Genomic DNA, 24268 nt, shown 5'->3' with positions numbered 1-24268 from the left:
ATTATATCTCATTCCTAAATACTGGTATATATTCATTCATCTCGCACACTCATTACATCTCATTCTTAAATACACTTATATATTGACCCTTCTCGCACTTATTATATCTCATTCCTAAATACTCTTATATATTCACTCTTCTCGAATACTCATTACTTCTCATTCTAAACACTCATATATTCACCCTTCTCACACACTCAGTATATTTCATTCCTAAATACTATTATATATTCACTCTTCTTGGACACTCTTTACATCACATTCCTAAATACACTAATATATTTACCCTTCTCACACACTCAGTATATCTCATTCCTAAATAATCTTATATATTCACTCTTCTAATGCACTTATTACTGCTCATTCCAAAATACTGTTATTTATTCACCCTTCTCGCACACTCATTATATCTCATTCCTAAATACTCTTATATATTCATTCTTTTTGCCCACTCATTACTCCTTATTCCTAAATACTCTTATATATTCACTCTTCTTGCACACTCATTACTCCTTATTCCTAAAAACTCTTATATATTCACCCTTCCTGCACACTCATTATTTCTCATTCCTAAAAACTGTTATATTTTCATTCATCTTGCACACTCATTACTTCTCATTCCTAAATACTCTTATATATTCATTCATCTCGCACACTCATTATTCCTCATTTCTAAAAGTTCCTATATATTCACTCTTCTCACACAATCATTACATCTCATTCCTAAATACTCTTATATATTCACTCTTCACGCACTCATTATATCTCATTCCTAATTACTCATATATTCACTCTTCTTGAATACTTATCACTTCTCATTCCTAAAAACTCTTATATATTCACTCTTCTCACACAATCATTTTTCTCATTCCTAAAAACTCTTATATTTTCATTCATCTTGCACACTCATTACGTCTCATTCCTAAATACTCTTATATATTCATTCATCTCACACACTCATTATTCCTCATTTCTAAAAGCTCCTATATATTCACTCTTCTCGCACACTCATTACATCTCATTCCTAAATACACTTATATATTGACCCTTCTCACATTTATTATATCTCATTCCTAAATACTCTTATATATTCATTCTTTTTGCACACTCATTACTCCTCATTTCTAAAAACTCTTATATATTCACTCTTCTCACATAATCATTACATCTCATTCCTAAATACTCTTATATATTCACTCTTCCTGTACATTCATTATATCTGTTTCCTAAAAACTCATATATTCACTCTTCTCGAATATTAATTACTTCTCATTTCTAAATACTTTTATATATTCACTCTTCTCACACACTCATTATGTCTGTTTTCTAAATACTCTTATATATTCACTCTTCTCTAATATTAATTACTTCTCATTCTAAATACTCTTATATATTCACCCTTCTCGCACACTCATATCTAATTCCTAAATACTCTTATATATTCACCCTTTTTGCACACTCATTATTTCTCATTCCTAAAAACTCTTATATATTCATTCATCTCGCACACTCATTATTCCTCATTTCTAAAAGCTCTTATATATTCACTCTTCTCGCACACTCATTACATCTCATTTCTAAATACACTTATATATTGACCCTTCTCACACTCATTATATCTCATTACTAAATTCTCTTATATATTCATTCTTTTTGCACACTCATTACTCCTCATTCCTAAAAACTCTTATATATTCACTCTTCTCACACAATCATTACATCTCATTCCTAAATACTCTTATATATTCACTCTTTTAATGCAGTCATTACTGCTCATTCCTAAATACTCTTATATATTCACTCTTCCTGCACACTCATTATATCTGTTTCCTAAATACTCATATATTCACTCTTCTCGACTATTAATTACTTCTAATTTCTAAATACTGTTATATATTCACCCTTCTCTAATATTAATTACTTCTCATTCTAAATACTCTTATATATTCACCCTTCTCGCACACTCATATCTAATTCCTAAATACTCTTATATATTCACTCTTCTAATGCAGTCATTACTGCTCATTCCTAAATAGTCTTCTATATTCACTCTTCTCATACACTCAGTATATCTCATTCCTAAATGCTCTCACATAATTCCCTCTTCTCTGAGTGCTCACATTAAGAACTTCTGGTCTCTGAGTACTCCCATACACTCGCTATTTTCACACTCAATACATCTGTTCCCTGAGTACTCTCATATACTTGTTTCGCACTCAGTACTTCTTTTCCCTGAGTACTCCAATATATTTTTTTTGCACTCAGCAACCTAAGTACTCTCATACACTCACTATTTTCACAATCAATACTTCTGTTCCCTGACTACTCTCATACACTCACTTGCCCCACACTCAGTACTTCTGCTCATTGAGTATTCTCATACACTCACTTTCTCACACTCAGTACTTCTGCAACCTGAGTTCTCCCATAAATACAAGTTTTCCCTCACACTCAGTACTTCTGTTACCTGAGTATCCTCATACACTCACTTTCTCACACTCAGTACTCCTGTTACCTGAGTATCCTCATACACTCACTTTCTCACACTCAGTACTTCTGTTACCTGAGTACTCTCATACATGTCTTACACTCATCGTTGCTCTTATACACTCGCTCTAATTTTATTTAACTGTTACTTGCTCTCCCAGTTCCTTTTTCTAAACACTCCAGTGCCTTTGTTTACTCTACCGTGTTCCTGTCCTCTCTCACTTTTTATTACTCGCCCCCCCCTTCTCTCTGTTCCTTTCCTTCTATTCACCTAGCCCCCCCCCCTCTTTATTCTCCACCCCTTCACAATAGACTGTGTATTTTCCAGGTGGTGTGTCACCTCAACACACACCATACTCTGAGTACCCTTTGCCTCACCCCCCCCTGGACCTTTGTCCCTTTAATCTGTCCTATCACATGTTATATGACCGCATTCCTCCACATCATTCCAAAAGGGGGGAATTAAGGTTGCAGGAAAGTGACTCAAGTTTGCCCCCAAAACCAACTTCCTCCACTCTCTTTCCCCTCCTCCTGTAACCCTCATACACACCTTCTGAACCAGAATCAGCTGCAGAGTGCTCTCAGTGCCTTCTCCCATTATTAGTGCCTAGTTTACCGTCCAACCTTTATTTTCAAGTGGAAACTCCAAATGTTTTTCTTCTCCATTCTTCTTCTCTCTCAGTCAGCTCTCTTCCTCACCACTTTCGCTCTGCCTCTCCCTCACTTGTGGCTCTGCCTCCTTCCTAACTTTGCACTTTTCTGTCTGTTCTTTTTTTTTTTTTATTCGCCCCAGTTCTGGCTCCTGGCACAGAATACCCTCCCTTCTCCGTGGCCTGTACCCACCCTACTCTAACCATGGCATACACTCACACACACTGAGATTACCCAATGTTAAAACTACTGTAATTCTCCTATTAATAATTCAATCACGACTCCAGTTATAGCCTGGCACCCTCTCCATCTCCGAATTAAAGAGAGACACAACATACGTGAAGAGAGAAACAGTGAATGAGAGAATGAAGTACGGATTGTTTAAAGAGAGAGAAGGTGTGGAGAGAGAACAAGGCAGGTCTGAGAGACAGTTGGCAATAGACAGAAGCACAAGTGAACAGAAATAAAAAGATTTCCTGGGTGCAATAGTGGTGGGTAAGGAGAGCAAGAGAAAGAGAGAGAGAGAGAGAGAGAGGGAAGGGCACAGAGACAGAGAGAGTTTGGAAGGGGTGGAGGAGCCAGGGTAAGGGGAGAGAGGGGGGAGAGAAAGCCCAGCCAAGAAAAAAAAAAAAAAGTCCAGCTTATGCCAACATCAGAGTTGGCACTAAAATGGCCAGCGAGTGAAAGAAAAATAAAACAAATGACATTTAAAGCAATTTTAAAAACAAAACAAAAAGCAAAAGAAAAAGATCAAAGATAAAAAGGGAAAAAAATAAAAGAAAAAAAAAATAAACTTACGGCACTTGGGAAAAAAAGAGACATCCAGGGCAGTCTCTCCCTCGCACTCTCTCTCTCTCTCTCTCTCTCTCTCTCTCTCGCTGTCCCCCCCCCCTTCCTGTAAAAGTGTACTGCAGGCTGACTACAGCTGAGAAATCCTACAGGCTGGCTCGCAAAGAAGATGGCAAAATTCCAGTGTTTCAACGCTGACTTCCCTACATTTTGGACTGGGTGTTAGAGTAAAAGCAATTCAAGGAGAGGAGAAAGGATCAGGAGATGTAAGGTTTATCAGGCGCCTTTTTTTCCCACCATTTTTTTTTTCAACTCCCTATTTTTGTCCTGAATAATCTATTTCTCTCTCTGCTTTTCCTTCTAAGCAATATTCTCTCTTTCTGTCTCTCATTCTCTTTTTTTATTCTTTTGTTGTCGATCATTCCCCCCCCCCCCCCCAATCGTAATAGTTTTCTTTTTGCTGCCGCACAAGATTATCTTAAAATCCACAAAACTTTTCTCTGATTGGAAACTTAAAGGGGTATTATTTTTGTGTGCAGCCCGTTGGCAGAAGTTGCCCCCCCCCCCCTCCCAACCTGGTATGTGCCATTTTACTGTTATTGAACAGTCGTCCGAATTTTTCTCCCAAAATCATGTTGGTCTTCTTCTTTTTGGGGTGGGGGAACAAAGATTTTAAGCAAACCTCAAATTCTTTGGATTGAAGATTTATCTAATTCCCCTCAAAATTGTCACGGCTCTGCTTGACCCCGGCAAAACTCTCCCAGACCCCAGGTAGGAGCGACCTTTACCCTGGCCCTAGACCCTCGGCAGGTTGTACTGAGAAATGTAGATACTAAATTATTTACCTATATTTATATTATTTTTGATGTGCGTTCTTTCCTAGTACATAGGGATCATACATTATGTATATATATTTTGTGTGTATTTAATATCAATAATTGGTACATCGTGTTCATGTATATCCCGGAGTATTTGAATTTATAATATATGCATGTGTATGTTTCTAACTGTATCCTTCTATAGATATTTATCTATATACATCTATATATGCCTGTTTATTGAAGTTTCAGTCCCTGTAGATTTTACGCTGGCGGTAAAGTGATTGGCACAATCTTGTGTGTGCTGCCAATGAGTTATAAGTATATAACTCCTATGGAATGGAGGTGAATTCATGCAGGACACCTAGGGTTCACAGTACACATTATATGACAACCAACGGTGCCATGCTGTTTCCTATTGAAATGCATGTACCTATGAACCAGCAAGTTCTGGAATCATAGCCCAGGCTTTTTTTGGTGGGGGTACTTCCTTTTGGTACTATGTTATTACCTCTGCTTTGCCTATGTATGCGAACGTGCCACTTGTGAGCACGTTCGCTTAATCATTTGCCACCTATAAAATAGCTTGGTGCCGCCGGTGGGATTAAAGCACATGTTTGGGTCACCCCCCCAGAAATGTACATTCCTATATGCATGCAGCGCCCTGTGTGTGCCCCCCTCGTTGTGGGCGCTTAGCCTTCAGAGTGCAGCCATCTCCATGGTGCCCGTCACTGAGTGTACCACCCTTGCTGGTTCAGTCTACCTATGGGTGACATATAGTGCCTATATAGAGCAATGGCTGCCCTGCTAGAGAGTGGCGTCTGTGTATGAACTACTTAAAGCTGCTGGAAATAGTCATAAAAAAGACTCTTAATCATAGCGTCTTTACCAAAGCTATATATTATTATTACCATTATTATTATAATTATTATTACTAATGATAATAATTTCACTTATATAGCACCAACATAGTATGTATATTGTTGTACATAAATGAGAGAGGAACTGAATACCACAAACATATGGCAGGTAGGACCTAGCCCAGAAGATCCCATTATCATGAATACCAGTGTGTAAATTCTGCTTTAAAATATTTATGGCTGTGTATATATTTTACATAATATGTGCAAGATAAAATATGCATCACAAAGAATGTATCATCCATTAACTAATATATATTCTAACCGATTAGTAAATGTAGTTTATTTATAATTATTTTCCTGCCTTCTATATATATATATATATATATATATATATACATATATACATACATGTGTATGTGTGTGTTTTTGTGTGTATATGTCTGCATGGATCACATACATAGATATATATATATATATATATATATATATATATATATATATATATATATATACATATAAACACACACATATATATACACATATATGTACCACTAATTGAAATATAGTTTATAACACGTTTATGGAAATAATCTCTTTTTTTCAGTAACATTCTGCATGTACTTACGTTCTGTATATAAGACAATTATGATTTACTGTAGTTATTACAACATAAACGACTTTGAAACGTGTCGATGTTTCATAAATATTGCCTTTGCCAAACACAATATATGTCATTTATTGCTGTAATATGTATATACCTGTTTTAAATTGCATACAACTCTACACATATGTAACATGTAATTATAAGGCTAAAGCATATGTTTTATAAGTTTGCCCGTCTGTTTCCTTATGGCGCGCAACCAGATTTTCTGTGTCCGCTTCTTTTGCTAGAATGCGTCGACCGTTCCAAGTTTTAAACTTAGGAATAAGGTTAGAAAAGTACAGGAAATAAAATAGATGAAGGCAGAAAAATAACCTTTACTTCAAACTGTCGTTGAATTTGCAAAACGGGGAGAAAAACTAGGTCTGTACTGTAAATATTTTAAATCAAATATATCCATTGTCTTATATGTGTGTGTGTGTGTATATATATATATATATATATATATATATATATATATACATACATATATTACATATATATCTGAAAAGAAAATGATGATCACTAGAGTAATATTTAAAAAAATATACAGTTACTTTATTATTCTCTACAAGGTCTGTTGAAGTTTTGTTGCATGTTCGATTAAAGGCAAAGTGATTTTAATTCATAAGTGTCAGCTAAAATATATTTACTATATGGGTAACATTATAACAGAGAAGAACATGACTTATCGGCAGAGTTGCATCATATGAGACAGAGGTAACTGTACAGTATTTAGGAAATACGTATATGAAGTAAAGGGCTTTTAGAATCACTAAACCGTGTTAAAGGGGCATTTTGTATATTATATTTATGGGCAAAATGAATAGATATGAGTTACGTGGTGAGGTGTTACAGTCCGGGGGTTTCACAGAATAAGAGCAATAGGAGAAGATTATAAGGGAGAAGTTTTACAGAGTAAGAAAAGAAGAATTATTAAGAGATCATCAACATTTACTTGTTCTTAAACATAATAATATGTGCATGAGTAAAGAGCATAACAATAAAGAAATGAATGCAAGTAACAGAACAAATCGCATAGCATACAAAAATAATTCAGCATAGTGAGGTTATATGGAGTAATAGGGAGAGGGTTTGTGGAGTAATAGGAGTTATAGGGAGAGGATATATGGAGTAATAGGAGGAGATATAGGGAGAGGTTATATGGGGTAATAGGAGGAGTTATAGGGAGAGGTTATATGGAGTAATAGGAGAAGTTATAGGGAGAGGATATATGGAGTAATAGGAGGAGATATAGGGAGAGGTTATATGGAGTAATAGGTGGAGTTATAGGGAGAGGATATATGGAGTAATAGGAAGAGATATAGGGAGAGGTTATATGGGGTAATAGGAGGAGTTATAGGGAGAGGTTATATGGAGTAATAGGAGGAGATATAGAGAGAGGTTATATGGAGTAATAGGAGGAGTTATAGGGAGAGGATAAATGGGGTAATAGGAGGAGTTATAGGTAGAGGTTATATGGAGTAATAAGAGGAGATATAGAGAGAGGTTATATGGAGTAATAGGAGGAGTTATAGGGAGAGGATATATGGGGTAATAGGAGGAGTTATAGGTAGAGGTTATATGGAGTAATAGGAAGAGTTATAGGGAGAGGATATATGGAGTAATAGGAGGAGATATAGGGAGAGGATATATGGAGTAATAGGAGGAGATATAGGGAGAGGTTATATGGAGTAATAGGAGGAGATATAGGGAGAGGATATATGGAGTAATAGGAGGAGATATAGGGAGATGTTATATGGAGTAATAGGAGGAGTTATTTAGAGAAGTTAAATAGAGTTATAGGAGGAGATATAAGGAGAGGTTATATGGAGTAATAGTAGGAGACATAGGGAGACGTTATATGGAGAGAAATTAGGAGCTATAAGGACACTGTAGACAGTCATTGAAATATTTTAGGATAAGTTATATGGAGTTCCCTTCCATATAGTTATGAATACAAGAATGAGCAGAGCTATAAGTAGGGGGTATATGACACAAGTGATTCCAATTTACAAATGTCCATATTATATTGTTGTAAAGTATTTGTATCAGCTCACCTTGACCCTTGTACTATACCTTTGAACTCTACTCATGTAATATTTACTTTCTCTGTGTAATCATTTCAATGAAAGTGATTAATCCCATAGCATCACCATTGATCAATAATATATATCTCCCCTTCTGTCTGATACTTTTCTGTTTTATTGTGCCCCCACCACCTAATGATTCAGCTCATTTAATGCCATCACTACCATTACAGCTCCTCTCTTTACTTATTCAGTAGTGCCACCACTACCATTACAGCTCCTGTCTACTTATTCAGTAGTGCCACCACTACCATTACAGCTCATGTCTTTACTTATTCAGTAGTGCCACCACTACCATTACAGCTCCTGTCTACTTATTCAGTAGTGCCACCACTACCATTACAGCTCATGTCTTTACTTATTCAGTAGTGCCACCACTACCATTACAGCTCATGTCTTTACTTATTCAGTAGTGCCATCACTACCATTACAGCTCCTGTCTTTACTTATTCAGTAGTGCCACCACTACCATTACAGCTCCTGTCTTTACTTATTCAGTAGTGCCATCACTACCATTACAGCTCCTGTCTTTACTTATTCAGTAGTGCCACCACTACCATTACAGCTCCTGTCTTTACTTATTCAGTAGTGCCATCACTACCATTATAGCTCCTGTCTTTACTTATTCAGTAGTGCCACCACTACCATTACAGCTCCTGTCTTTACTTATTCAGTAGTGCCACCACTACCATTACAGCTCCTGTCTTTACTTATTCAGTAGTGCCACCACTACCATTACAGCTCCTGTCTTTACTTATTCAATAGTGCCATCACTACCATTACAGCTCATGTCTTTACTTATTCAGTAGTGCCACCACTACCATTACAGCTCCTGTCTTTACTTATTCAGTAGTGCCATCACTACCATTACAGCTCCTGTCTTTACTTATTCAGTAGTGCCACCACTACCATTACAGCTCCTATCTTTACTTATTCAGTAGTGCCACCACTACCATTACAGCTCCTATCTTTACTTATTCAGTAGTGCCTCCACTACCATTACAGCTCCTGTCTTTACTTATTCAGTAGTGCCTCCACTACCATTACAGCTCATGTCTTTACTTATTCAGTAGTGCCTCCACTACCATTACAGCTCCTGTCTTTACTTATTCAGTAGTGCCACCACTACCATTACAGCTCCTGTCTTTACTTATTCAGTAGTGCCACCACTACCATTACAGCTCCTGTCTTTACTTATTCAGTAGTGCCATCACTACCATTACAGCTCCTATCTTTACTTATTCAGTAGTGCCACCACTACCATTACAGCTCCTATCTTTACTTATTCAGTAGTGCCACCACTACCATTACAGCTCCTGTCTTTACTTATTCAGTAGTGCCACCACTACCATTACAACTCCTGTCTTTACGTATTCAGTAGTGCCATCACTACCATTACAGCTCCTGTCTTTACTTATTCAGTAGTGCCACCACTACCATTACAGCTCCTGTCTTTACTTATTCAGTAGTGCCACCACTACCATTACAGCTCCTGTCTTTACTTATTCAGTAGTGCCACCACTACCATTACAGCTCATGTCTTTACTTATTCAGTAGTGTCATCACTACCATTACAGCTCCTGTCTTTACTTATTCAGTAGTGCCACCACTACCATTACAGCTCCTGTCTTTACTTATTCAGTAGTGCCACCACTACCATTACAGCTCATGTCTTTACTTATTCAGTAGTGCCATCACTACCATTACAGCTCCTGTCTTTACTTCTTCAGTAGTGCCATCACTAACAATACAGCTCATGTCTTTATATATACAGTAGTGCCATCACTACCATTACAGCTCATGTCTTTACTTATTCAGTAGTGCCACCACTACCATTACAGCTCATGTCTTTACTTATTCAGTAGTGCCACCACTACCATTACAGCTCCTGTCTTTACTTATTCAGTAGTGCCACCACTACAATTACAACTCATGTCTTTACTTATTCAGTAGTGTCATCACTACCATTACAGCTCCTGTCTTTACTTATTCAGTAGTGTCACCACTACCATTACAGCTCATGTCTTTACTTATTCAGTAGTGCCACCACTACCATTACAGCTCCTGTCTTTACTTATTCAGTAGTGCCACCACTACAATTACAACTCATGTCTTTACTTATTCAGTAGTGTCATCACTACCATTACAGCTCCTGTCTTTACTTATTCAGTAGTGTCACCACTACCATTACAGCTCCTGTCTTTACTTATTCAGTAGTGCCACCACTACCATTACAACTCATGTCTTTACTTATTCAGTAGTGTCATCACTACCATTACAGCTCCTGTCTTTACTTATTCAGTAGTGCCACCACTACCATTACAGCTCATGTCTTTACTTATTCAGTAGTGCCATCACTACCATTACAGCTCCTGTCTTTACTTATTCAGTAGTGCCACCACTACCATTACAGCTCCTGTCTTTACTTATTCAGCAGTGCCACCACTACCATTACAGCTCATGTCTTTACTTATTCAGTAGTGCCACCACTACCATTACAGCTCCTGTCTTTACTTATTCAGTAGTGCCACCACTACCATTACAGCTCCTGTCTTTACTTATTCAGTAGTGTCACCACTACCATTACAGCTCATGTCTTTACTTATTCAGTAGTGCCATCACTACCATTACAGCTCATGTCTTTACTTATTCAGTAGTGCCATCACTACCATTACAGCTCATGTCTTTACTTATTCAGTAGTGCCACCACTACCATTACAGCTCATGTCTTTACTTATTCAGTAGTGCCATCACTACCATTACAGCTCCTGTCTTTACTTATTCAGTAGTGTCACCACTACCATTACAGCTCATGTCTTTACTTATTTAGTAGTGCCACCACTACCATTACAGCTCATGTCTTTACTTATTCAGTAGTGCCATCACTACCATTACAGCTCCTGTCTTTACTTATTCAGTAGTGCCACCACTACCATTACAGCTCCTGTCTTTACTTATTCAGTAGTGCCACCACTACCATTACAGCTCATGTCTTTACTTATTCAGTAGTGCCACCACTACCATTACAGCTCATGTCTTTACTTATTCAGTAGTGCCACCACTACCATTACAGCTCATGTCTTTACTTATTCAGTAGTGCCACCACTACCATTACAGCTCATGTCTTTACTTATTTAGTAGTGCCACCACTACCATTACAGCTCATGTCTTTACTTATTCAGTAGTGCCACCACTACCATTACAGCTCATGTCTTTACTTATTTAGTAGTGCCACCACTACCATTACAGCTCATGTCTTTACTTATTCAGTAGTGCCACCACTACCATTACAGCTCATGTCTTTACTTATTCAGTAGTGCCACCACTACCATTACAGCTCATGTCTTTACTTATTCAGTAGTGCCATCACTACCATTACAGCTCATGTCTTTACTTATTCAGTAGTGCCACCACTACCATTACAGCTCCTGTCTTTACTTATTCAGTAGTGCCACCACTACCATTACAGCTCATGTCTTTACTTATTCAGTAGTGCCACCACTACCATTACAGCTCATGTCTTTACTTATTCAGTAGTGTCACCACTACCATTACAGCTCATGTCTTTACTTATTCAGTAGTGCCATCACTACCATTACAGCTCATGTCTTTACTTATTCAGTAGTGCCACCACTACCATTACAGCTCATGTCTTTACTTATTCAGTAGTGCCATCACTACCATTACAGCTCTGTCTTTACTTATTCAGTAGTGTCACCACTAACATTACAGCTCATGTCTTTACTTATTTAGTAGTGCCACCACTACCATTACAGCTCATGTCTTTACTTATTCAGTAGTGCCATCACTACCATTACAGCTCCTGTCTTTACTTATTCAGTAGTGCCACCACTACCATTACAGCTCCTGTCTTTACTTATTCAGTAGTGCCACCACTACCATTACAGCTCATGTCTTTACTTATTCAGTAGTGCCACCACTACCATTACAGCTCATGTCTTTACTTATTCAGTAGTGCCACCACTACCATTACAGCTCATGTCTTTACTTATTCAGTAGTGCCACCACTACCATTACAGCTCATGTCTTTACTTATTTAGTAGTGCCACCACTACCATTACAGCTCATGTCTTTACTTATTCAGTAGTGCCATCACTACCATTACAGCTCCTGTCTTTACTTAGTCAGTAGTGCCACCACTACAATTACAACTCATGTCTTTACTTATTCAGTAGTGTCATCACTACCATTACAGCTCCTGTCTTTACTTATTCAGTAGTGTCACCACTACCATTACAGCTCATGTCTTTACTTATTCAGTAGTGCCATCACTACCATTACAGCTCCTGTCTTTACTTATTCAGTAGTGCCACCACTACCATTACAGCTCCTGTCTTTACTTATTCAGTAGTGCCACCACTACCATTACAGCTCATGTCTTTACTTATTCAGTAGTGCCACCACTACCGTTACAGCTCATGTCTTTACTTATTCAGTAGTGTCACCACTACCATTACAGCTCCTGTCTTTACTTATTCAGCAGTGCCACCACTACCATTACAGCTCATGTCTTTACTTATTCAGTAGTGCCACCACTACCATTACAGCTCCTGTCTTTACTTATTCAGCAGTGCCACCACTACCATTACAGCTCATGTCTTTACTTATTCAGTAGTGCCACCACTACCATTACAGCTCCTGTCTTTACTTATTCAGCAGTGCCACCACTACCATTACAGCTCCTGTCTTTACTTATTCAGTAGTGCCACCACTACCATTACAGCTCCTGTCTTTACTTATTCAGTAGTGCCACCACTACCATTACAGCTCATGTCTTTACTTATTCAGTAGTGCCATCACTACCATTACAGCTCCTGTCTTTACTTATTCAGTAGTGCCACCACTACCATTACAACTCCTGTCTTTACTTATTCAGTAGTGCCACCACTACAATTACAGCTCCTGTCTTTACTTATTCAGTAGTGCCACCACTACCATTACAGCTCCTGTCTTTACTTATTCAGTAGTGCCACCACTACCATTACAGCTCCTGTCTTTTACTTATTCAGTAGTGCCACCACTACCATTACAGCTCCTGTCTTTACTTATTCAGTAGTGTCACCACTACCATTACAGCTCCTGTCTTTACTTATTCAGTAGTGTCACCACTACCATTACAGCTCATGTCTTTACTTATTTAGTAGTGCCACCACTACCATTACAGCTCATGTCTTTACTTATTTAGTAGTGCCACCACTACCATTACAGCTCCTGTCTTTACTTATTCAGTAGTGTCACCACTACCATTACAGCTCCTATCTTTACTTATTCAGTAGTGTCACCACTACCATTACAGCTCCTATCTTTACTTATTCAGTAGTGCCACCACTACCATTACAGCTCCTGTCTTTACTTATTCAGTAGTGCCACCACTACCATTACAGCTCCTGTCTTTACTTATTCAGTAGTGCCACCACTACCATTACAGCTCCTGTCTTTACTTATTCAGTAGTGCCACCACTACCATTACAGCTCATGTCTTTACTTATTTAGTAGTGCCACCACTACCATTACAGCTCCTGTCTTTACTTATTCAGTAGTGTCACCACTACCATTACAGCTCCTATCTTTACTTATTCAGTAGTGTCACCACTACCATTACAGCTCCTATCTTTACTTATTCAGTAGTGCCACCACTACCATTACAGCTCCTGTCTACTTATTCAGTAGTGTCACCACTACCATTACAGCTCCTATCTTTACTTATTCAGTAGTGCCACCACTACCATTATAGCTCCTGTCTACTTATTCAGTAGTGCCACCACTACCATTACAGCTCCTATCTTTATATATACAGTAGTGTCACCACTACCATTACAGCTCCTATCTTTATATATACAGTAGTGTCACCACTACCATTACAGCTCCTATCTTTATATATACAGTAGTGTCACCACTAACTAATGACATAGCTTCTTTCCCTACTGATAACACAGAATATCATCTGACAGATTCCATAGCACCACCACTAACTAATCATATATCATGTCATCTGTTATATAGTGCCAACACTAAATCACAGTATATATCCTCTGATTCCATAGTGCCACTACTGACTAATTATATATCTGCTCTTAAATTTGATCTTTCAGTGCCACACCTACCTAATAATATATCTCAGCTCCTAACTGGCGTTATAGTGTCACTACTGACCGATTTCATAGTGCCACCACTAACATAGGATTCCTACGTTGTGATGCTGTAGTGCCACCACTAACATAGACCCCCTCCTAGTAGATCCTATAGTGCCACCACTGACAACATAGCTCTTCTCCTAACTGATTATACAGTGCCACCACTAAATAATAATACCACTATCCTAAAATCTACCATTGGTGTAAGATGTATGAGTTAGACATCTGCCATCATCCTAAATTTAATAAACAATGGAAGACATTTGTCCTTGACCATGACCCAGGCTACCGATCCACCCAGTCATGTCTACACTCTGCCTTGATCGTGCCACTAATCCAAGTGTGAGGCAAAGAAGGGTGGGCCTCCTAGCAAGCATCCTGAAGATAACCTAAGTGAATATGGTGAAATTATATTAATTTGGAAGAGACAAAGAAAGAGTAGGAGAGGGTAGAGATTATATCAGACAATGTGGCCTTTCATTGGTACTCCCAAGCAATATGTATGATACACGCTCTATTTGAGTGTATCTAGGAGTGGAATTAGCCCATTAATAGACAAGAAAGGGAGATATTCCTCAGATTTGTTTAACAGCAGTCTAGAGGTTCGGTCATCCCTAAGAATAACAGATGACATTACACAAAACAGGGCAAGCAGTATAATGATTTTTTGGGGTAGTTGGCAGCAACTTGTAAATTGTATTGCAGTATTTACAGATACACACACAGAAAAAAAATCAGAGAAAGACATACAAATAAATATAATATGACGGTGTCAATTGTGGAGATAGTTTCCTGATTTTTGAGACACCAAACAAAAAATAATAATTTCCTAAACACTAAAAGGAAGTCTCTAAGTGACTAAAAGTATAAGTCGTTTGCTTGGCATTACATTATTTTAATAGTCTGTTTTTGTTTTTTTTAAAAAAAACTTTTATTTATTACAGGTTAAGGGAATACAAAACAAAGAACATTGGCTATTAGAGATAGGTGGGATACAGCTCTTACAATTTATCGACATAATAATAATTATATACAGGCCACAACATAAACATCCAATAATATAATACTTGTATAATCTATACAAGGCATAAACTTGAATACAATCAGAAGCCAAAATGAAGGTCTACTGGGAAAAAAGACCTCTGTCATTTAGCGTAAGCCATTAAAGGAAAGGAGGCCTCTGGGAGGGTTCTCTTCATTTCGTAACTCACCTGAATCACGGCCTTTATCTTGGCTAACGGAGGTGGTTTACGGGCTTATGAAATAGCTGTCCTGTAGACTATCAAGATGTTGTTTGTCTGCTCTAGAAATATAAAGGGGAAGTGGGTGAAACAGAGTGGTTGCTGGGACAGATGGCAGTGATAATGATATAACTTTATTGGTCTACAGCCTGTATTTCTGCAAGTGCACCACTTTGAGTGTCCCCAGGCCTTGTCTCTTGTGGTTTGAAAAACTGAACTGTCGGGGACAACATACATACACCCGGTCAATACTTAGTTAATTTATATCACACTTGCAAAATCCTCTTTAACTACTAAAAATTGAGATTGCCCCAAAAAAAAATTGCTGGGCGATATGTAGCAATGCTTGTCACTTTGGTCAAAAAGAAGGACAGTTCGGGGCAGGACCCAAAACATATTGTACATGCCCCCTGCCACATCCTAATTCTACCAACAAATCTTAGACACCCAAGAGAAAGTTTTGTGAAGTCCTTACAGGGTAAGGCAGTGGATCCCAAACTTTCTCAGTTTGAGGCACCCTTAGGGCCTCCATAATTTTTTGAAGGCACCCCTAAGGCAAAATATTTACCAAGAAGTCCCCCGCCTTGCTTACAAACGGCCCTGACCGAGGCACCCCTGTGAGATCACCGCGGCACACCAGGGAGCCACGGCACACAGTTTGGGAAACACTGGGGTAAGGTACAGCTGCTGGATTAGTTTAGCATATCCACATGATCATAGCACTTAGATGTACAATGTGCATTATTAAAGATCATAAATTGACCATGAGTTGATAGGACGCTCTTCCATAAGATTCTAAAATGAAGTGCAAAGTTCTTATTTTATTTTGGAATTCTAGGGCAGAAATCCACCATTCAAGATCTCTAGGTCTCGTCATAAAGTCCTTTTTAAATCTCCCAGCCCGTTATGACTGTTTTATACAAACATCAGAAGGTATTGGAAAATTCATTTGTGAGGAGAAACCGGTGCTGGGCCAGATTTAAGGGGAGGCAATCTGGTAATGGATTTGCCCTATGTGTATGATTGCACCAAGTTCTGTATAGGTAGCATACTGTACCTAGATATGGTTTTCAGGATCCGTATTTCTGACAATATTAAATAAATGCAGGGGAAGGAATTATGAACGGAGGATAGGAATCTATAGTCTCTAATTCTGAGTGAACAGACCTCCAATTCCGGGCACATTTATTAGCATTAATACGTGTACGAAATTAGTATGAGTATCCACATATAACCATTGTATAGAGGCGAATTAGGGGGAAATAAGGATTGGGTATAATTTGGGAGTTAATGAAATAGACCATTACTTATGCGTAAATAATATCAGTGATGGTAGTGATGAGGTAGCTGCTGTACCTAGCTTCCCACAACTGCGAAACCCACATGATCGAAATCTCTCTGGGGCTCTGGATCTGCTTTTGGGGCCAGGTTTAAGTCATCTGTTCCAAGAATTATTAAAGGATCCAACTGGGTCCATCCATTCAGTGGTCCCCCCCAAATAGAGTGTGATAGTAGTGACCCCCATTGCATTGAACTAGGAGTTTGAAAGGGAGCCCCAATCTGTATGCAACACCTGCTTTATTGCATGCTGTAAAAACTGGAGAAAACATTTTGCTGGAGAGAACCATTAAAGTTCGCATATCATTTGCAGGGTTGTCTGAGGCAGCGGCTTGTATTGCTGCTCAGATATTCATGATTATTTATGATAAAAAGTAGACCCCAAGAAATGTGCCCCAGGGTGCACTATCTTCCAAGTATTTAGGTCTTGGTAGCCTGTGACTGGTAAACGAAAGTCATATCTGGTCTGATGCTGCAAGAAGGAGACTTCTGAGTAGCCGTGGTGGCAGATTCCAATTCAGGGTATCAGGGACCCTGTCGTCTGAGGATTGTACGTTGTGACCTATCCTTAAGAGTCAACAATTTCTCTCCAAGTGGACACCTCAGAATCTAGCACCTCTTGAGCTGCAATAAGATCATTGTGTGAAGTAACAAATAACTCATCCAGTTTAGTCCCTGTGATCCGTGGAACTTCCTAGAAAGAAATTGTCCATCGAAGCAGAGAGCACGTGTCCATTCGTTTTAATAGAATTAGGATTTAAGTACCATTATCATAGATTACATTCTTCATGACCATCTGGATGAATGAGCTCTGTGATGTCCATCAATGTCGGGGGTCTGATTACGGAGAATAAGGACACCGGTCTACAGCCGGTATTTCTGCAAGTGCACCACTTTGAGAGTCCCCAGGCCTTGTCTCTTGTGGTTTGAAAAACTGAACTGTCGGGGACAACATACATACACCCGGTCAATACTTAGTTAATTTATGTCACACTTGCAAAGTCCTCTTTAACTACTAAAAATTGAGATTGCCCCCCAAAAAAATTGCTGGGCGATATGTAGCAATGCTTGTCATTTGCAATTCTGGCCGGAAATTAAAAAATACGTATTCCTGAAGAATATCTGCACTTAAGGCAACCCATGCTGCCAAACAAGCTAGGGCAAGAGGTAGCACAGCCCGAAGTACACCGGAAATTGGTATTAGTATGAAATGGGGACCACATCAGCATGGAGATGAAGTGTCTAAACGTGGTAGCAGACTTCAGAGCCACAAGGGTGCCCTGAATTATTCAAAGTGTACATCCATTACTGCCTGATGTTTCCAAAGGTTGGAATTCTCAGGATGAGAATAAGAACAACACATTTTTGTCCTATTAACGAGGGTCCCCATCTAACACCATCGAGAAACCTTTCATGTTACAACATATATTCATATTGGTGAGTAGACGATCACTAACCGTTCTCACCAGACATATCAGCTGCAGCCATTCCTTGAGTAATGAAATTCCTCTGGTGCCTTCACTGAAGTTCTGCTATAGAGGAGTTGATCAGAAGATCGTCTCTCTAGATTTTCTCTATACCAATAAGAACGTGGTTTTTAATCTAAAAATCTAAAAAAAAAGAGTAGGACCAGCTATACTATCTTCCCCGGCCTATCCTGGTCCCTCCAACAGTGGCGACCTTTCAGTGGAAACAGGGGGACACACATTGGCTTACACATCTCCTATGAATTGAGATGAGTAACCACAACAGGATCTGCGAGCACAACAATAGAATCAACAGAAGGGTCTCAAGATAAACAGAATAGTTGGCCCTCATTGTTTGCCAATAAGAGACCCACCAGCCAAGCTGTTGGAACACTCTGTAGGGAGTGCAAACTTTACCATTAGAGGTTTCATGCCATCCACAATTCTCTGCATTTTAAATGTCAGCCTATGTTTTGGGCTACAGCACCATTTGCTGCTGTTACATAGGGTTGTATCGCGAAGCAACAACGGACTTTGTCCACTGAATCCATCGGACGACTGGATCAATGAGCAATATTGCTACGCTCATGGGTTTATTTCGGTGCCAGGCAGAACTATCAGATCATAATGAGTTACATTGCCACCTTCCAGGTCAAATAGTGACCAATGGAAAATGCAGAGTTGGGAGTATACAAATGATCAAAAGTGATCCACTAGGATCATTCATTGCAAACGCTAACATGGTTACACGGTTTGTTCAATGACCGTCCGAAGCTGTACTGTGAGAAGTACTGACCTCAAAAATTATTTGAAAACCATAAATTTAACCATTAACGTAGCTATATCATCAAGAAATCTCCCAGTTGTCATTATCGGGCAGATATACAGGCTGGCATCCATTTAAGTGATAGATTTCATCCAAAGCCTTTGCAGCCGACAGCTATTATCATTGAAAATGATTTGCTAAAACATCGAAGTTGAAATAGCAACATATTTTGAATTTATTTCTGGTCAGATCAGATGCTAAGATACTTATAACGCAATATTTAATCTTTTTCTGCATTCTATAGTGATGCCAACTGAGGCCTATGTCACAGCCGTTTCTCACTCCCCCCCCCCCCCCCTCCCTCTCTCTTTCTCTCTCTCTCCTCGGAGCGTCTGTATTTGTGTTTATTTTGACAAGACGTGTCCCCCTACTTGTGCACGCCCCCTCCCACTGATCGCCATGTGTGAAAGGAAAGATTAATCCCAGCCAAAATCTGATCTGGACTCTTAATTAATTACTGTGGAAGAGCTGGAGTGAGCTGCATTTCATAGTAATGCAGAGTACATCAGTATAACTGAAGGGGTGTGATTGTGTTTTTACTATTAACCCTGATTTGTAAATCAAAAAATAGACTTCTCGGCACTTTAGTAATACAGGACACCATCCACAGTATAATGTTCACTTGCAGAAGTACAACGAAATGCTGAATATTAATTCTGACAATGCATATACTTCATTCAGGGAGCGATAGGAGAGCACAAGGCTGTGAAATAGGGGAGGCCGCTCGGGGTGCAATGCTGATGGGGGCACAGTTTATGAATATTTTAGGTTCAATTGGTTAAAATAGAGGGCCAGGTGGGCGGCAAATTTCTTTCTCACCCCAGGCGCTAAAATTTTAAGCTATGGCTCTGGGAGGGTAATTACCTCCTGGGCCACTTGGTACAGATGAGGTCCGGCACCGAGAGAGGGGCTCTGATATGTTATAAAGCACTTAAAAAGCTGCGTATAAAGGCAATCACATGATTTGGAATCCAAGGGGTATATTTACTAAACTGCAAGTTTCAATAAGTGGAGATGTTGCCTATAGCAGCCAATCAGATTCCAGCTTTCATTTATTTAGTGCATTCAACAAAATGACAGCTAGAATCTGATTGGTTGCTATAGGCATCATCTCCACTTTTTTCAAACCCGCAGTTTAGTAAATATACCCCCAAATGTAAAGGGTGTCACAGAATGGGAAAAGAGGAAACACTACATTTCCATGTTCACTATTAAACCCTTTCAGTGACATGACACAGATTTTAACGCTGCAGTACCATCTAAGGTGTTGTTTTGGAGGAAGGGGTGTGTGAACCATGGACAACTGTCCCAATTGAGCCGGGACAGTCCCGATTTAAAGGCTTTGCCCCGATCAGGGCAGCTTTGTGCTGCTGGTCAGAGTGGTGAGATATCTCCCGGCCACAGAGCCGTGATGAATGGGTGCCATGTACACCTGCAACTAATGCAATGGGCAATGGGTGATCGGAGGGAAGAAAATGGTCAGCCTAATGCTTCATAAGTCCTAGGCATGGTGACTGGTCCTCATAGGTAGTAATGCATCTTTGTTTTTCATAATCTCTGCACTTTCTGGACAATATGCACTAGCTGTGGGGTGTGTTTGATGGATTTCAATAGATTTTCCAACAAACATGTGTTGCTATTTGTTACTTTTTTTCCCCACAGACAGCATGTAACCATGGAGAGGGTAAAAGGAGCAATCATCACCATTTATTTATATAGCGCTACTAATTCCGCAGCGCTGTACAGAAAACTCACATCAGTCCCTGCCCCATTGAGGCTTACAGTCTAAAATTCCTAACATACACACACAGACAGACAGACAGACAGACTAGGGTCAATTTGATAGCAGCCAATTAACCTACTAGTATGAGTTGTTATAGCTAAGATATATATGACGTAATAGTTCAAATTATAGGGAGATGGAGTAATAGGAATAGTTATAGGGAGAATTTATATGGAGTAATAGGGAGAGGCTATATGGAGTTATAGTGAGAGGTTATATGTTGTAATAGGTGGAGTAATATGAGATATAGGGAGAGGTTATATGGAGTAATAGGAGATATAGAGAGAGGTTATAGGGAGTAATAGGAGGAGATATAGGGAGAGGTTATATGGAGTAATAGGAGGAGATATAGGGAGAGGTTATATGGAGTAATAATAGGAGCTATAGGGAGAGGATATATGGAGTAATAGGAGGAATTATAAGGAGAGGTTATATGGAGTAATAAGAGGGGCAATAGAGAGAAGATATATGGAGTAATAGGAGGAGATATAGGGAGAGGTTATATGGAGTAACAGGAGGAGTTATAGGCAGATGTTATATGGAGTAATAGGAGGAGATACATGGAGAGATTATATGGAGTAATAGGAGTAGCAATAGAGAGAGGATATATGGAGTAATTGGAGGAGTTATAGGGAGAGTATAAATGGAGTAATCGAAGGAGATATAGGAAGAGGTTATATGGAGTAATAGGAGGAGATATATGGAGAGGTTATATGGAGTAATAGGAGGAGTTATAGGGAGAGGTTATATGGAGTAATAGGAGGAGTTATAGGGAGAGGTTATATGGAGTAATAGGAGGAGATATAGGGAGAGGATATATGGAGTAATAGGAGGAGATATAGGGAGAGGTTATATGGAGTAATAGGAGGAGTTATAGGGAGAGGTTATATGGAGTAATAGGAGGAGTTATAGGGAGAGGTTATATGGAGTAATAGGAGGAGATATAGGGAGAGGATATATGGAGTAATAGGAGGAGATATAGGTAGAGGTTATATGGAGTAATAGGAGGAGTTATATGGAGAGGTTATATGAAGTAATATGAGGAGTTATAGGGAGAGGTTATATGGAGTAATAGGAGGCGTTATAGGGAGAGGTTATATGGAGTAATAGGAGGAGTTATATGGAGAGGTTATATGGAGTAATATGAGGAGTTATAGGCAGATGTTATATGGAGTAATAGGAGGAGATATAGGGAGAGGTTATATGGAGTAATAGGAGAAGATACATGGAGAGATTATATGGAGTAATAGGAGTAGCAATAGAGAGAGGATAAATGGAGTAATTGGAGAAGTTATATGGAGTAATAGGAGGAGTTATAGGGAGAGGATATATGGAGTAATAGGAGGAGTTATAGGGAGATGTTATATGGAGTAATAGGGGGAGTTATAGGGAGAGGTTATATGGAGTAATATGAGGAGTTATAGGCAGAGATTATATGGAGCAATAGGATGAATTATTGGTAGCTGTTATATGGAGTAATAGGTGGAGTAATAGGGAGAGGATATATGGAGTAATAGGGTGAGTTATAGGGAGAGGTTATAAGTTGTAAAAGGTGGAGTAATAGGAGATATAGGGAGAGGTTATATGGAGTAATAGGAGATATAGGGAGAGGTTATATGGAGTAATAGGTGGAGTAATAAGGAGAGGATATATGGAGTAATAGGGGGAGTTATAGGGAGAGGTTATAAGTTGTAATAGGTGGAGTAATAGGAGATATAGGGAGAGGTTATATGGAGTAATAGGTGGAGTAATAGGGAGAGGACATATGGAGTAATAGGGGGAGTTATAGGGAGAGGTTATATGTTGTAATAGGTGGAGTAATAGGGAGAGGATATATGGAGTAATAGTAGGAGCTATAGGGAAAGGATATATGGAGTAATAGGAGGAATTATAAGGAGAGGTTATATGGAGTAATAAGAGGGGCAATAGAGAGATGATATATGGAGTAATAGGAGGAGTTATAGGGAGAGGTTATATGGAGTAACAGGAGGAGTTATAGGCAGATGTTATATGGAGTAATAGGAGAAGATACATGGAGAGATTATATGGAGTAATAGGAGGAGATATAGGGAGAGGTTACATGGAGTAATAGGAGGAGTTATAGGCAGATGTTATATGGAGTAATAGGAGGAGATACATGGAGAGATTATATGGAGTAATAGGAGTAGCAATAGAGAGAGGATAAATGGAGTAATAGGAGAAGTTATATGGAGTAATAGGAGGAGTTATAGGGAGAGGTTATATGGAGTAACAGTAGGAGTCATAGGCAGATGTTATATGAAGTAATAAGAGGAGATACATGGAGAGATTATATGGAGTAATAGGAGGAGATATAGGGAAAGGTTATATGGAGTAATAGGAGGAGATATAGGGAGAGGTTATATGGAATAATAGGAGGAGATATAGGGAGAGGTTATATGGAGTAATAGGAGGAGTTATAGGGAGAGGATATATGGAGTAATAGGAGTAGCAATAGAGAGAGGATATATGGAGTAATTGGAGGAGTTATAGGGAGAGGATATATGGAGTAATAGGAGATATAGAGAGAGGATATATGGAGTAATTGGAGGAGTTATAGGGAGAGGTTATATGGAGTAATAGGAGGAGATATAGGGAGAGGTTATATGGAGTAATAGGAGGAGTTATAGGCAGATGTTATAAGGAGTAATAGGAGGAGATACATGGAGAGATTATATGGAGTAATAGGAGTAGCAATAGAGAGAGGATATATGGAGTAATTGGAGGAGTTATAGGGAGAGGATATATGGAGTAATAGGAGGAGCTATAGGGAGAGGTTATATGGAGTAATAGGAGGAGCAATAGAGAGAGGATATATGGAGTAATAGGAGGAGTTATAGGGAGAGGTTATATGGAGTAATAGGAGTTATAGGGAGAGGTTATATGGAGTAATAGGAGGAGATATAGGGAGAGGTTATATAGAGTAATAAGAGGAGTTATAGGGAGAGGATATACAGAGTAATAGGAGGAGTTATATGGAGAGGTTATATGGAGTAATATGAGGAGTTATAGGCAGATGTTATATGGAGTAATAGGAGGAGATACATGGAGAGATTATATGGAGTAATAGGAGTAGCAATAGAGAGAGGATAAATGGAGTAAT

General features: G+C 38.9%; 1 protein-coding gene across 7 annotated transcripts in view; it reads left to right on the top strand.

Moving 5' to 3' along the window:
* Positions 1 to 4051: 4051 nt before the first annotated feature.
* The window catches only part of NFIX (nuclear factor I X), a 121195-nt gene continuing 100978 nt past the window's right edge, over positions 4052 to 24268 (top strand). For 3 of the 7 annotated variants that reach the window (XM_075206720.1, XM_075206726.1, XM_075206724.1), the window contains exon 1: positions 4055 to 4193. The gene's annotated coding sequence lies outside the window, so the exon portion shown is untranslated. Of the gene's footprint in view, positions 4194 to 4582; positions 4699 to 24268 lie in introns of those variants that run through there. The other 4 variants (XM_075206723.1, XM_075206717.1, XM_075206725.1 and 1 more) reach the window with 4 other exon arrangements.

Source organism: Mixophyes fleayi, chromosome 4 (assembly GCF_038048845.1).
Source record: "Mixophyes fleayi isolate aMixFle1 chromosome 4, aMixFle1.hap1, whole genome shotgun sequence".
NCBI lineage: Eukaryota > Metazoa > Chordata > Amphibia > Anura > Limnodynastidae > Mixophyes > Mixophyes fleayi.
The sequence above is the reverse complement of the archived record's forward strand: the minus strand, read 5'-3'. Positions and strand labels throughout refer to the sequence as shown.